Source organism: Chiloscyllium plagiosum, chromosome 10, assembly GCF_004010195.1.
Source record: "Chiloscyllium plagiosum isolate BGI_BamShark_2017 chromosome 10, ASM401019v2, whole genome shotgun sequence".
In the NCBI taxonomy this organism is placed as follows: domain Eukaryota; kingdom Metazoa; phylum Chordata; class Chondrichthyes; order Orectolobiformes; family Hemiscylliidae; genus Chiloscyllium; species Chiloscyllium plagiosum.
Window position 1 is genome coordinate 19,458,843 of NC_057719.1, and position 15,199 is coordinate 19,474,041.

At 41.5% G+C, this 15,199-nt stretch overlaps 1 protein-coding gene across 1 annotated transcript in view; it reads left to right on the top strand.

The window, feature by feature from the left end:
- si:dkey-288a3.2 (protein phosphatase 1 regulatory subunit 37) overlaps window positions 1-15,199 on the top strand; it is a 239,235-nt gene that overhangs the window by 178,743 nt on the left and 45,293 nt on the right. The window lies entirely within an intron of this gene.

The window sequence follows — 15,199 nt, forward strand, 5'->3', positions numbered from 1 at the left end:
GATTCTGTAAAGGTAAACATGCAGGTTGAGTCTGTGATTAAGAAAGCGAATGCAATGTTGTCAATTATCTTAAGAGGGTTGGAATATAAAAGCACTGTTGTGCTCCTGAGACTTTATAAAGCTCTGGTTAGGCCCCATTTGGAGTACTGTGTCCAGTTTTGGTCCCCACTGGCTGAGGATCCTGGGATTGTATTCATTGGAGTTTAGAAGATTAAGGGGAGATCTAATAGAAACTTACAAGATAATACATGGCTTGGAGAGGGTGGACGCTAGGAAATTGTTTCTGTTAGGCGAGGAGACTAGGACCCGTGGACACAACTTTAGAATTAGAGGGGGTAAATTCAGAATAGAAATGCGGAGACATTTCTTCAGCCAGAGAGTGTTGGGCCTGTGGAATTCATTGCCACGGAGTGCAGTGGAGGCTGGGATGCTAAATGTCTTCAAGGCAGAGATTGATAAATTCTTGATGTCACAAGGAATTAAGGGCTACGGGGAGAATGCGGGTAAGTGGAGTTGAAATGCCCATCAGCCATGATTGAATGGCGGAGTGGACTCGATGGGCCGAATGGCCTTACTTCCGCTCCTATGTCTTATGGTCTTATGGTCTTATGATGCAATTATACATGACAGTGTATTTTTATATCACATAAGCTGAAAGATCATTCTTCATTTTCAATCTCCTTTGCAGTGTGCAATCAAGACAATGTGGGATAACCACAGACCAGAATCCTAAAGTACCGTTGCCATCTTCAACTTTTTAAATAAAGGTCTGACAGAGCCCAAAAATGGCCATGGATATTAATTAAGTGAATGCCGTTAGAAAGAAACCCATAGGATATCACATTTATAGATGCAAAGGGAAATTCAAAGGGGAAGGATTCAAGTCAAAGCAGACTGAGTTGTGATCTCTTGTGACTACAAAAATAATAAGGGGCTGATAACACCCTGTACCATAACATGCTGCCTCCTATGGATTAAGTCCCAAATTGCAGACATATTTTGTGTTCTTCCTTTTGAAGAATATATAAGAACACAGGTTAAAAAGACTGTTTAAACTTACCTGGAATGTGACAGTGGGACTGAACACTCTTAGGATACCAGCCCAGATTTGAAAGTTAGCGTACTGTGAAGGTCATACTCAAAGAACAATCACTTGGTTAATCCTGCACTGCAGAGAAAGAGGTTCTCTCACTCTGTGTGCCAGATGTCTACTAGCTTGCAGCCAGACTAAAGAAAACCAGGCAACCATTCTAAATGCTGGAATTTAATTGTGAATGAAAGGAATCAAAACTAGAAAATCGCAAACAATCTGCAAAACTCAGGATCATGAAACTGCCTGTTCAACTACCAACATCAATGGCAACAGTAACTTTCACTAAAACAGTCATAATATTCAACTATCTGTTCTTCATGAAGAGGTGTGTGTATGTATATGTGTGTGTGTATGTATATGTGTGTGTATGTGTGTGCGTGTGTGTTGTATTCCTTCCCATATGTAGTAATTGATAAACTCATTTTTTTAAGTTTAAAGTTTCCTGGTTAAATTGGCTCCTTTTAAAATGAATGGGAAGAGATCCTTTCTATATTAACCATGTTACAACCAGCTGAGTATGGGTGTGGTGGGTGGATGGAGGCATTGGGTGAGTTAATGGTGGCATGGAGTAATGAGTGAATGCAGAAGGGGAGCCATTTCTTCTCTCCTCATCTGGGAGCTTAATGGTTTGGGATTGATATTTGAGACATTAGGAAAACTACCTGCTCATTCTTGACATAATTCCTCTCACAGTGGTTCCTCTAAAGATGGCTGCAGAGTAGGTTGCTTCAGCCAGAGCTCGTCCACTCCGTCCATTTCTTTCTCATTTTCTTCCTTGTTCTCTTCACTCCCGGCCTCAGCATAGATCTAGCAAAGTGTCATCCTGGCCCAGCATGGATCCAGCAAGGCGTCACCTCCATGGCGGTCTCTCCGTCTGGTCACTCGGCAGCCTGTGATGGTCTCTTGGCCCAGTGTGGCGGTGTCTCAGCCCAGTGTCTCAACGGCCTGTGGTTGTCTCTGGGCCCAGCCCGACATGGCAGTGTCTGGGCCTGGTCTCTCGGCCTGGCGTGGTGGTATTTCACTGTGCGAATGGGTCTTGCCTGGGCATGTTCCTGAGGCAGCAAGAGGAAATCGTGGAGGTGGGAGCAGCAGCATCGTGGCCCAATACTGGAAAAGCGAGCGGTGAGGGAGGTCACCCAGTATTAGTGGCAGCATCAAGAACAGGCAGCTGAGGTCTCCCAGAGAGCAAGCTCACCAGAGGATTCATCAAAGACTGCTGAACTTTTAACTTTATTCCTTTATTGTTCTAGTTTATATTAAAAAGGACTTAAATGTTAACTACTTACTGTAGTTATTTATTTTTTTATTTATCCTATGAAGATAATGGTTTATTTTTTAACATTCCTTCTTTTATAACTTTGTACTAAAGATTTTGTACCTGGGTATTTTCTACCTAAGATGGCGCCGTGTGTGGCATGGTTATACACTTTTCACTGTACTCCTGTACTTGAGTACAAGTGACAATAAAATCGAAATTGAAATCTAGATTTACATAATTGTGAAGGGAATAATATAAAACTGAAAAAGAAATGGTAAATGGTAACTACTATTTTGCCAACTTATAATACTTACCATAGTTAAATATCACTGCTTCTCCATTATGTGCAAGTCATAGAAATTTCTGGAATATTTTCTTGTTTTGTGCCTCACTTATATTTTAGAAGCTTGCAGACAGCCAATCATAGAAAAACAATGACTGTGCCTCCCAATGTTATTGAGACATACTGCACTGAAGTCGCTCTGCACTGCCAGTAGTGCTGCTGTGTAATAACAGGGTTCACCTTTTGTGGAAATATGTTTAAAAGAAAACTGTAAATATTTTACCTCCAGCTTCTCTCTGGAGTTTTGGTCCAGAATGAATTAATCCTCCTCTCTCTGGTTATGTATATAAATTAAGTGTGCAGGAAGGGAAAAAATGCATTTATATAGTACCTCTCATATCCCAGCATGTTACAAAATGCATTACAACTAATTAGTTGGTGTTGTAGTGTAGTCACTGATGTTTTGCAGGCAAATATAGCAACCTATTTGAATATGACAAGAATCACAAAACAATAATGAGATAATTAGTGTTCTTGGTTAAATGTTGACCAGGGCACCTCGACTGCTCTTCAAGTGGTGTCATAAGACCCATTATATTCACTTGAGAAGGCAGAAAGAGCCTTGGTGTAAGATCTTATCCAAACTATTGAATCTCTGAATGTGTAGCACTCCTGGAAGTCTTTAGAGTGAGCTTTGAGCCCACTGCCTTCTATTTCATCAATAGCACTGCCATCAAACCAATGATGATGCATGATTAAGATTTGGAGCAAGGCATTTATTGAGATCCAGTTTATAGATAGGAGAGATAATGGTGTTCTGGTAATTGTTACAATAATAATAAACATGGACCATTGATATTCAACTTCTATCATCTGATTTTAATCCCTGACACCTTCATGGATTCAAGTTTTAAAGAAGACAAACACTGATCTAAAACGGATGCCATGATCAGCTGACCACAGATTGAGGCAAGTCCAGGAAGCCCATGTGAAAGCTATAAACTGGCTGCACTGGTATTGCCATTTCATCCAAAGACCCGATAATTAAATCAGTATTAAGAAATTTGTATCTCTCATTCACTTCATACTTATATGATAAATTCACGTACAGAAGAACCTCGACTATCCGAATGTCAATTATCCGAATCTCGGATTATCTGAAGGAAATCTCGAGGTCCCGATAGAAACATTACATCAAAGGCGTGTTTCCAATACTGATCTTGTCTTTTGGTTACAATGATTAAACAGGCACTGTCTCCAAATTTCTGACTGTCCGCCCTCTCTCTCTCTCTCCCCACACTCTTTCCCTGGAGTTCTACACAGGGGTGTACCCTGAACCCCCCTTCCCCAGATAATCTCTCCAACAATGTGCCATACAGGGCAAAGGTGGAATTAGTCGAAAAGTTGCAGTAAAAAGTTCTGTGCATGTGTGTGGCTGTGTGTGTGTGCGCTATTTGGAGACTCACCCCCCAAAAGGCAGCAGCAGCAACAGCAGACTGGCTGCCCAGGAGAGGGGGTGAGGGCAGACCGGGGTGGGAGGCAGGGGCTCGTGTGCGATGTGCTGCTGCCTCATCTCCTGAACAGGGAGCAGACTTAAAACCTCTGGGCCCCAAAGGAAAGCCATTTAATCAATTAACCGAATAATCGATTATCTGATCGTAATAGTGCCCACCCATCTCATTTGGATAATCGAGGTTCCGCTGCATTAGGTAATGAAAGATTGTTTTCTAAATATTCTGCTTAGAAAGACAATGGAGCTAGATTTGGGAATATACAAATGAACACATTTCAATAACTTACTTAACAGAGCAGAGAGAGAAGAAAATGAATTCAAAGCAATAGAGCCTGAAGTCTTGCTCTGAGGGATATGGGCTGGGTGCTGGCTGGTGGGACTAGATTGGGTTGGGATATCTGGTCGACATGGACTGGTTGGACCGAAGGGTCTGTATCCATGCTGTACATCTCTATGACTCTATGACTCTGTGTGCATAACATTCAAAAGAAAACAGATGAACTGAGAGAGCAGATAGCCATGAAAATAAAAAATCTCGTAACAGTTATAGAGACACGGCTACGGGATACCATTATAGAGTCATAGAGTCATAGAGATACACTGCATGGAAACAGACCCTTTGGTCCAACCCATCCATGCCAACCAGATATCCCAACCCAATCTAATCCCACCTGCCAGCACCCGGCCCATTTCCCTCCAAAACCTTCCTATTCATATACCCATCCAAATGCCTCTTAAATGTTGCAATTGTACCAGCCTCCACCACTTCCTCTAGCAGCTCATTCTATACATATACCACCCTCTGTGTGAAAAAGTTGCCCCTTAGATCCCTTTTATATCTTTCCCCTCTCACCCTAAACCTATGCCCTCTAGTTCTGGACTCCCCGACCCCAGGGACAAGACTTTGCCTGTTTAGCTTATCCGTGCACCTCATAATTTTGTAAACCTCTATAAGGTCACCCCTCAGCCTCCGACGCTCCAGGTAAAACAGCCCCAGCTTGTTCAGCCTCTCCCTTTAGCTCAAATCCTCCAACCCTGGCAACACCCTTGTAAATCTTTTCTGAACCCTTTCAAGTTTCACAACATCTTTCTGATTGTAAGGAGACCAGAATTGCATGCAATATTCCAACAGTGGCCTAACCGATGTCCTGTACAGCCGCAACATGACCTCCCAACTCCTGTACTCAATACTCTGACCAATAAAGGAAAGCATACCAAACGCCTTCTTCACTATCCTATGTACCACTTTCAAGGAGCTATGAACCTGAACTCCAAGGTCTCTTTGTTCAGCAACACTCCTAATTGGAATGTCGACGTGTACAGGATATTTAGAAAGGACAGAAAACTAGGAAAATAATAGCACAGTAGCAAGGGATGAGCTAAGTTCCGGAAACTAAGATATGAAAACTATGTGCGTAGACATACAAAATGATAAAACTGAGAAATAGCAATGGGAGTGTGTATAGCCCTAATAACAGGAGCTACAGGGGGTTAGACTGCAATATGAAGGAAGAAATAATAAGAGATCTTAATTTACAGATCGATAGGAAGTTGGATGGGCAGTGGTAGTTAAATTAGGAGTTCACAGGATGGTTTTGAGATTGTTTCTTCGAACAATATATCTTGGAGCTGACCAGAGAGCAGGCTACACTTAACCTGATATTTGCAATGTGATGGGATTAATTAGTTCAGCTCCCAGAATAAAACCTGGCCTGATAGATCATATAATTGAATTTTTGTAGAAATGAAAGCTATTTCTTCCCTTTCTCAGTTACTGCGAAAGTTTTGCTTTAAATCCGGGTAGTTCGGCAAATCACATTGCTTCTGGAACACCACACCTTACACTTACTTTTAAAATAAGAAAAGGTTATGATTTGCACTATCTTCTGAATATTGTGAGGGGGTTTGGTGTGGTCTATGACAACATGCCCCCTGAAATGGGGAATTATGGATGAGAAACAAGTGCTAACTTTACTCACATTGCTCTCATCCCATTGAAGAACAATTAAAAAACTGAGGTAAAATCCAGAGTGTGTCCAGTTATTTTGATTAAAGGAGGAATATGGGACGTTTTGTGGGGAATTATCTTTGGCCATGATAAAAGTGAGGTTCGGAGTTGCCTCCTGCGCAATGGTGTGATCAGTTCAACAGAGAGAATGAAAGGAAATCGATCTTTCAGCACAAATCATAAAAGAACATTAAGTTAAAGTTGTTAAAATAAAATAGATTCCAATAGTTTTTTGATAAATTAGATCTCTTGTTACAGTAATAGTTGCTCTTCCAAGAAATGTGTTTGGAATTGTCACAAACCCAACACAGCTCCTTTTGATTTAATCTTAAACATATTCCAGTGTTATGTTTTATCTTCCCCTGGGCGCACAGAAGAGACAGTTGGCAAAAGCTTCATTCCTGATGAAGGGCTTTTGCCCGAAATTTCGATTTTCCTGCTCCTCAGAGGCTGCCTGACCTGCTGTGCTTTTCCAGCAGCACTCTAATATAGAAGAGATAGTTGTCCCAGTGAACACAGGGGTCTGTTGGACTATTGCATGTATCCTGCATGTGAGGGTGGTGTTGTGGATGAAAGTGAAGAGGTAATCAATGTCTGCTCAATTCATTCCCTTGTGAACTTGCAATCTTTACTCATATTTAGCAATTTTTTTAAAAATGAGCAGAATCTGATAGGCCAAGTGTTAGACTTTGTACACAGGTTTATATTCAAAAAGATAAGAGATTGGTGTAAGAGCAGCAAGATGACGCTAATTGATGGCTCCTTTAAATAGGCAGTACAGGTCTAATGGGCTGAATAGCCTCCCTTTGTATTTAACAATGTTCAGATTCTACTTTCTAAATCCAACCAAGGAATACTAATCTATGAATTACCCATTGGAAATTTATTATACAGATACTATGCAATGTTTCTGTCTAATCTATCAGTAATTTCATTTCATTTTATCTTTTTAAATTCAATTAATATGAACTTGTTAAATGCTATTGTGACAATGTTGCACAAAATAACTTGCAGATCTTTTTTTGTTTAAACTGTTTGAAATAAATGCTTTGAAGTTTAACTGTAGTAAGTTTCTAACATGATGCTTAGTCTCAAGTATCACAGTCTGAGGAAAGTACACACCTAGACTGTGTTGGGTTTAAGTTTTATAATTTCAAATATTTCTTGCTCATGAGCAAAAGGGAATCCGTGCTAATGAGGTTTGACTGTGTGTCATCTACAATCAGGCCTGAATCCAGTGTCACATGCAATAATGTCCCCCGATTGCTGACTCCTGCTCTTATTTAAACCCCTATTGGTATCTGCCCGGAACAAGCTGTCACATCATAGTGTTGCCTGGACCTCCCTCCCATCATTACTGCAGCTGTAGCCGAATTTATCTTTCCCACAACGTGGCAGGCCAGATTGACCCCCTGATAGCATTTCATTTGGAAGGCTTTCTCCCGGGGGGTGCGCAGCCCCAGTGATAGGCAATAATTACCTGGCCCAGGTTCAATCCTTCGCCAGCTGGCCTGGGAGATGCACTGCAAACACCAGGCCTCCCTCCGCTGTCTGCCATTTCCAGTTAACTGGACAGCTCAATCAACGGCAAATACAACTGGTGGAGGGGTTGCACTACTCACAGTTTGAAGAAATTAGCTCTTGACTGAATATAACCAGCGTGAGCTTTTCATTTTTTTACATAACTCTCATTGCTTAGCAATGTTGCAGACTATTGTACATCTGAGTGCGGCAGCCACTTGCTTATTTTATCACAATAATCGGGTTAATGAAATTGTACACACAGATAGTAAGCACACAATAAGCTGCTGTCCCAAACAAAGACTTGTGATTGATTGCTTGAAAACTAGTTAAGTTGAATATTTTCAAAAGTTAGAATCAGATAGTATATCTCTCTGTCAGATCAATACTTTCTGTCTTTATTTGGTGTTTCCAACATTTTTGCTTTTCTTTTGCATTTTGGTACAATTAATTTCAACCTAACAGTTTGTTGAGATTGCACAATGTAGAAATCACAAAAGTTAACAAAGGAGGTATTTACTTTCACCTCAGTTACAGTAGTTGTACAGATGGAGCCCCATTTCAGTGGCAGCACCAAACTGAATTGGTGTGTATAAAGGGGTTAAAATAGTGGGAGAGTGCTCACTTCCATATTTAGAACTCTACTTTGAGAAGATCGAATGTTTACTGTCAGATGTGAAGTAAACATAGGGTGAGAGGCTGCCGGATGCTCCACTACTCCCCCCCCCCCCCCGCCTCTGATCATTCCACTTATATCCAGGTGTAATTTTAGATTGAAATTTGCCTCAAACTAAATCCAAACCAAAACAGGCTTTACTGAATTTTTATTGCAGTTGCTCTTCTGGATGCAATAAAGAAGCCCAGGCCGGTTCCCTTCACATTTGCTTTCTGTGCCCTTTCTACCATTCTTTAGACACACCATCTCATCATTCACTTGGTCTTGGATCATACTCTAGGATTGGCCATCAGGGCTCTTCTACCTGGTAATGTACCCAGTTCCACCCACTGGATCTTGTCTTGTTCCCATTGGCACAGGGCTTGAGTCTGATTATGTACCTTCAACTTCACCATTAGCCCCCTGCTGTATCTCTGAACATCCCGCCCCAGTGTCTTATCTCATGCCACACCTCTGATGCTCTCTGTCATGCTTGGGGCTACAGATTTGGCTGTAGCCAGGAACTTTTCTGGTACATGACATGCAAGAACAGGTTGGAGTTGCATTAGTTGTTTTTACCTCATAACGTTTTCTCATTGGGGGATGAGATGATGGGGATCTGTCTGAAAGGCAACATTAGCCATGAAGCATGGGTGAAAGAAGTCAGCAATGATTGTGACTTTTCAGAATGAAGAGTTATCTTAATGGAGTGGTCAGAACTTCATGTGGCCAATGATTGTTGGACAATGTACCACATTGCAGTGAATTAAAAGTGATGGCTCATTCTGCATTGCCATTGATCGGTATCTATTTAATGAATTTAACTGCATTTGTCCTCAGTGATCAAGCCCAAAACTGCAAAAGTTACCTCAACAAATCTGCAAACTGAATATTAAACTGAAATATTTATATTGTGAAAAGGTTTTGGTTGATACCCTTGTCACCAATGTCTTAGTTCTCTCTTTTAGAAATTCTTTCATGAGATGTGGGTGTTGCTGGCAAGACCAGAATTTGTTTCCCATTCCCAATCTCAATTGAGAACGTGGTGGTGAGTGTTGTTTTGAATTGTTGCAGTCCATGCGATGAAGGTACATTCACAGTGCTTTTAGCAAGGGAGTTCCAAGAGTTTAATGGATTGAGGGCAAGGTAACGGTGTTCTGGTTCTGTGCCTGGATGGTGTGTGACCTGAAAAGCAACTTGCTGTTCCTATGAAACGGCTGCCCTTCTCTATCCAGATGCCTGATGCCCTTAACCTTCCACAAATGTTGGATTGTGACACAAGACCTCTTTGTGAGGTTGAAAAGAGCTGCATGCTACAAGAACCAGTTATATGAAAACTAGAGCAAGGCATACTCAAACTCCATCACCTCTTGATGTTACTGAGGGAGTGACTATAGAAAGCAACAAAAATACTGCCCTCTGAGCGAACTCAACTTGGCAATAAGTCACTTGCCACAGCCGTAATTTTCAAGGAATGGGGGAATGAAGAAAGCTGGTGGCATCTTTATTCACCAGTAGAGGATGAGTGTTTGCCTTCTGATTCCCCACTTGGCAAATGCCAAGCTGAAACAGCGAGAGAGCTACCTAATCCATTGGATATATCTCAGTTTTGCGGTTGTGTGCAAGCAAGCCAGAGGTCATGTTGCTCAGATCAGCCTGCGGTAATTTTTGGCAACCAGGGTAATAATCTGTGGGCAGGCACCGAATAAAATGACCACAAAATCTGCCGTTGTAAAAGCCCAATGCATTCACTAATGCCTTACAGGGAAAGGAACTGCCATTCCTATCTGCTTTAGCCTTCACTACATCTTGTAACCGTGTAGGAAACCAACTCACTGTTAAAACAAAAGAGTAGCTGTACAAAATTCTTCCAACACCATCTCAAGCAGCGAGGGGTGGGCAATAAATGCTATCAATGTCCACATCCTGAGAACAATGTGAAAAAAAATCAATCACACATCTCCTAGCAGTTTACGTAAGTGCACAGTAACACTGGTATGAACACTCTTAAGGTCTGGTTATGTGTCATAGACAGAATTAAAGAGGTACAGAAACCTTCTTGAATTCACAGACGTGTTTATAACAGTGAATAAAATAGTCCGTAAACAATTTCTGTTAACTGAGCCGAAGGTTCTGTAAATGCCTTGAACTGACTGCTTTCATTTGCTGCTTTGCAATGATTCACTGTAATCCTCACCAGTTAACACACACAGAGCACAGTCCTTCAGATAGAGCAGAGCGGAGGCAATGGAGAGTGGAGAATGTGCAGCTGAATGAGAGAAGCTCATGCGGGCAGGAAAGTAGAAGTCAGATATTTGAAAGCACACCCTGTAATATTTAATCAGCGTGCTGATTTTTCTTCTTTGCTGCCCTTGGAAACAGCTAAATAATCTTTACCTTCTCGATAATAATAAGTCTTATGGGGGCTGGGTGTGTGTGTATGAGAGGACACCGAAGAGTTTAAAAACACTAGCTGAAACAGTAATTAATCAGGAGGGAATTGGGGAGGAGGGATCTGATCCTTCATGGTTACCCCAAGTGTGGTCAGTATTTCCCAGCAGCCCCCACCCTCAAACATCTCACCCTGCTTAGAGACTTTCAGATTCACAGGTCAGACCAGCCTTGGAAGATCACCGACTGACTGTCACTAATTTTCAGCCATTGCTATTAAACAACGGGATGCCAAACGTTGCAGATCCTTGCTCCGCAACCTGACCTCCCTATGAGTGCTGCTCCTCAATCAGGTATCAAATCAGTCCTTTGGTTAAATTTAATTCCATCAAATTATATTCCCAATGTGAAGCATGTGGATTCTTCCTGCATTATCTAATTTCCTGACAGTACTGATGACTGGGTCAGTGGTCTCACAGGTCACCATTATCTTCGACCACACGATACTGGGACATCGTGAGGGACTGCTCGATGGGCAGGGGAGCATCAGAACAGAAATTCACACCCCAACTTTTATATTTTAATAGCAATTGTTTACTCAAAATCAGGAATGGCTATTTTATCAAGCTCGTAACTTAGCACTAACAAGCTAAACTGCAGTGCCTGTATGTGCTTAGTTTTGACTCCCAAGATTTTTTTTACAGCAAAGAAGGTGGCCATTTGATCCATCAGGCATGTAGTATCCCTGTGAAACAGCTATCTAGTCGGTCAGAGGTCCCCACTTTTACCCTGAAAGCCTTGGTTTAATTTTCTTTTCAAGTTTTCCCTTTCAGAAGTTACAATTGCATCTGTTTCTGCCAACCCGATAGATTGCAGGGCATAACAACTGTGTTAAAAAAAACACAAACATTCGTATCTTCCCCGGCCTTTGTTTTCCCAATTATCTTAAATCTTTGTGACCAAGCATCCTGCAACTGCAAATATTTTCTCCCCACCCCCTATATAAATACCCTCGAAATGTTTTAACATCCCTTTTAAATCTCACATTAACTTTCTACAAGGCAAGATAGTTATTACTGGATCTGCTCACATCTTGGGTCATTCAGTTGCATGGATATCTATTTGACTCTCTCAAAGTCCCTCTCCCAATATCTAAATTTATTTTAAACGTTGTAACTGTAGTCACACCCATCACTTTCTCAGTAAGTTGCATGGGAACTTACTGCCAATATCAAGTCATGCATGCCACAAGCAACCAGTGGGTAGTAAGCGCTTGACTTAACATTTCTCTTGCCTGTAGCCCCACCTGTCCAGTTCCAGTCACCCAGTTTTAGCAAGGATATTCTTAAGTTAGAGAAGGTTCAGAAGATACTTACTAAGATGTTGCTAGATTAGGAACGTTTGAATTATAAAGAAAGTCTGGTTAGGCTGGGACTTTTTTACTGGAGCGTCGGAGGTTGAGAGGTGACCTTATAGAGATTTATAAAATCATGAGGGGTTTAGATAGGGCTAATGGGAGGTGTCTTTTCCTTCAGATGGAGGATTTCAAGACTAGTGGGCATATTTTTAAGGTGAGAGGACAGAGACTTAATAAAGACATGAGGTGCAAGTTTTTCACACAGAGGGTGGTTTACATGTGGAATGAACTTACTGAGAAAGTGATGGGTGTGACTACAGTTACAACGTTTAAAATAAATTTAGATATATGCATGAAAAGGAAGGGCTTGAAGAGATATGGGCCCAGAACAGGTGCATAGGAGTAGTTTAGTTTGGGATTATGTTCAGCATGAACTGGTTGGACCAAAGGGTCTGTTTTCGTGCTGTATGTCCAGCAGAGTAAAAATTGACAAAATAAAAACCCTCCCATTGAACCTTTGGCTGACAGGCTGATCAAGGAACTCCAAATGTGACTCTCCTCAAACCCAGGAGAACCGAGATAAATTTTCATTTTTTAATAACAGCACTGATTGGCATGTATATTCTGATCTGGATTTTAAGCACTCTTAAATGAATTCATTTCTGAAATGTGGGGTTTTATACCATCCTTCACCTTTGTGAACTATTTAAAATTAAGCTCAATAAAATTTGAAAAGGCTCCAATTTAGAAAACAATTTATTTACACACAGTCGAATACGATAACCAGGTCAGAAAGTGGTCTATTCACTGACTTCCGTTAGTTGTCAGTTACTGCACACAAAAAAAGTCCAGTGACAATTTAAATGCAGTTCTTAAGACCTTGTAAAATCCTTATATTTTTGTGTCACTGTGGAGTTAAATCCTTTGCATCCAATTTTGCAACCCTTAAAAAATATTAACTCAATTTAGAAGTGCACAAGGAAAGACAAGTTAGGCTCGGCAGAGATGTTGATGAAACCATTGCTATCTGATGCCAGTTTATGCAGATAGCTAAGTGTCTTTATTATAAAGGCAGCACTGCCATCTACAGTCGGAAGAACAAAGTGCAGGGTGAGCTTCACAGTGAGACAGTGAATTTGATGTGAATTCTCTGGGCAACCCTCAATTTTTAAGAAAATAAATTAAAAAGAGAAAGAAAGATTGGAAATTGATCTTGCATCTGTTATCGCATGAATACAGATTGGATGGAAGATCATTTGTTGTGAATGGTACAGGACACTGTGGTTAATTCCCAGTCTAAAGGTTAACACTTCTGTTGAATTTAGCTGGGTAATTTCCAAGTATGATGGCAACAAGGTTGTTCCTGCATTACTGTAACCCAAGGACATTCAAAGAATGTGACCATTCCTACCATTTTGTCAAGCAACTGAACAACTGACTACTGTGCTCGGCAGATTGTTCAGAGCAGTCTGCAGGGTGTTAAAAGCACAGATGTGAACCGACCCTGGTATATTGCATTTTATTCACCTCACTAAGGAAATTTTCCTAACTCACTGATCAATTAATGCAGAATTGAGCTGCCAGCCCAGAATACTCAGTAGGGAAGAGGTAACAAGACAAAGTCTGAATTCTGAGGAAGGGTCACCGAACCTGAAATGTTAACTCTGATTTCCCTCCACAGTCCTGTTGACATTTTACAGCAATTTCTGCCTTAACAAAATAAAGCTGTTTTTCCATGTTATGAGTTACCACACTGGGACTCTGCACCCAGACCTGAGGCCCCTCAGGAAGGTTTACCTGTAACAGTGCTGCTCTCCTCTGGGCTGTGATGAGACACTGAGGTGTGGAATCTGGTGTTCTCACTATTGGGAAGGGTGTTTAATTAGGTGAGGTGGGGTTGTGTCTAAAGCACCACCATTTTCCCACCTCTATCAGAATTAAGGTCTGGGTGGTAAGTTCCAAGATGGGCCTTCTTTTACCATCGCTCCATCGCCATTGCCAATTCAGGCTTTTGTGGCCAATTAATAACACCTAAGGCCTCGTCCCACTGCTGCTGACTTTCATCCAGTAGTAAATGGGTCTGTTGCCATGCAGCAGACACAAACAGGTCAAACTGCAGCTGCTGGGTTCCATGCAGTGTGCCTGATTCCTTAATCAAAGGTGTTCAGTGCTTGACTGATGGATGGGAGATTGAATAGGCAGGAGCTGCTGAGGACCACCTCACAGCCTTTGATTCTGAAGCCCAGGACAAGAGGACATAGGTTTAGAGTGAGAGAGGAAAAATTTAAAAGGGACCTAAGGGGCAACTTTTTCACGCAGGGAGTGGTGTGTGTATGGAATGAGCTCTAGAGGAAGTTCTGAAGGTTGGTACAATTACAATATTTAAAAAGCACCTGGATGGGTATTTGAATAGGAAGGGTTGAGAGGGATGTGGGCCAAGTCCTGGAAAATGGGACTAGATTTGGTTAGGATATTTGGTTAGTATGGACGAGTTGGACGGAAGGGTCTGTTTCTGTGCTGTACATCTCTATGACTCTTATGATTCCTAATCCTGGGAAATATGACCCCACTTTCCCCACATCCATTGTCTGCAGCCTGGCCTTCCTGCTATCCTTGGTATCTGGGAGAATGCACATCCAGGAATATCCACACCATCTCACTGGTGCTGCCAATTGCAAGAGCAGCAGGCCTCCAATTGGCACCTGGTTTCCTCAGGATCTTGATTCCAAGAGACAGGCTACCGATGGTCTTCCCAATGCCTGATTGGTTTGTAAATTGGTGGGCCTTCTTGAGAAGAGGCAGGTTAGGTCTCTTCTTGACTCTCCAGTCAGCAGGTGAGACTCCTGACACCTCAACAAGATTCTGCCCAAAATCTTATTATTCTGGTAAACATTTGAACGTTTATCGTTACAGTTTGAACCTATATTCTGATTAATTTTAGATCACTAATGCTGGTTCTAACACCATTAATATACATGGGTGTCTTGATTCAAATCAGCAATAGTTAGAATTTAGGTTCCAAAATTAGATATTTTAGAGTTAGGTTTAATTGTCACGTGTACTCGTGTATGGGTACAAGAGTACAGTAAAGAGTGTACAATGTCGCCACACATGGTACAA